The 990-nt window shown below is 50.8% G+C and overlaps 3 non-coding genes and 1 pseudogene across 3 annotated transcripts; all 4 read right to left on the reverse strand.

Annotated features, from left to right (window-relative positions):
- Window positions 1-47: 47 nt before the first annotated feature.
- LOC111476135 lies at window positions 48-166 on the reverse strand. The gene has a single exon (XR_002716924.1). It is a non-coding gene; the product is annotated as a 5S ribosomal RNA (ribosomal RNA).
- A 135-nt stretch (window positions 167-301) lies between these two features.
- On the reverse strand, window positions 302-420 carry LOC111476134. Its single transcript, XR_002716923.1, has one exon. It is a non-coding gene; the product is annotated as a 5S ribosomal RNA (ribosomal RNA).
- A 135-nt stretch (window positions 421-555) lies between these two features.
- Window positions 556-674, reverse strand: LOC111476136. The gene has a single exon (XR_002716925.1). It is a non-coding gene; the product is annotated as a 5S ribosomal RNA (ribosomal RNA).
- A 133-nt stretch (window positions 675-807) lies between these two features.
- Window positions 808-920, reverse strand: LOC111476137 (annotated as a pseudogene).
- Window positions 921-990: the final 70 nt, after the last annotated feature.

The following is a 990-nucleotide window of genomic DNA, read 5'->3' on the forward strand; positions in this document are numbered from 1 at the left end:
TTGTAGAGAAAGGAAGAAAAGAACTCGGAGAAATTGAAAGAAAAAAAGGGGTGCAACACGAGGACTTCCCAAGTGGTCACCCAACTTAGTACTACTCTCGCCCAAGCACGCTTAACTACGGGGTTCTGATGGGATCCGGTGCATTAGTGCTGGTATGATCGCACCCGACATGCCATGCGCACAAAATCGAATTTAACGCATGCGGGGCGGCATGATCGAAACGCGATGGGCGTGAGCGGGGGAGGGGTTCTCATTTGTAGAGAAAGGAAGAAAAGAACTCGGAGAAATTGAAAGAAAAAAAGGGGTGCAACACGAGGACTTCCCAAGTGGTCACCCAACTTAGTACTACTCTCGCCCAAGCACGCTTAACTGCGGGGTTCTGATGGGATCCGGTGCATTAGTGCTGGTATGATCGCACCCGACATGCCATGCGCACAAAATCGAATTTAACGCATGCGGGGCGGCATGATCGAAACGCGATGGGCGTGAGCGGGGGAGGGGTTCTCATTTGTAGAGAAAGGAAGAAAAGAACTCGGAGAAATTGAAAGAAAAAAAGGGTTGCAAAACGAGGACTTCCCAAGTGGTCACCCAACTTAGTACTACTCTCACCCAAGCACGCTTAACTGCGGAGTTATGATGGGATCCGGTGCATTAGTGCTGGTATGATCGCACCCAACATGCCATGCGCACAAAATCGGATTTAACGCATGCGGGGCGGCATGATCGAAACGCGATGGGCGTGAGCGGAGGAGGTTCTCATTTGTAGAGAAAGGAAGAAAAGAACTCGTAGAAATTGAAAGAAAAAAAGGGGTGCAACACAAGGACTTCCGTCACCCAACTTAGTACTACTCTCGCCCAAGCACGCATAGCTGCGGAGTTCTGATGGGATCCGGTGCATTAGTGCTGGTATGATCGCACCCGACATGCCATGCGCACAAAATCGGATTTAACGCATGCGGGGCGGCATGATCGAAACGCGATGGGCGTGAG

The sequence above is a fragment of the Cucurbita maxima genome, unplaced genomic scaffold (genome assembly GCF_002738345.1).
Source record: "Cucurbita maxima cultivar Rimu unplaced genomic scaffold, Cmax_1.0 Cma_Scf05632, whole genome shotgun sequence".
Classification (NCBI taxonomy): domain Eukaryota; kingdom Viridiplantae; phylum Streptophyta; class Magnoliopsida; order Cucurbitales; family Cucurbitaceae; genus Cucurbita; species Cucurbita maxima.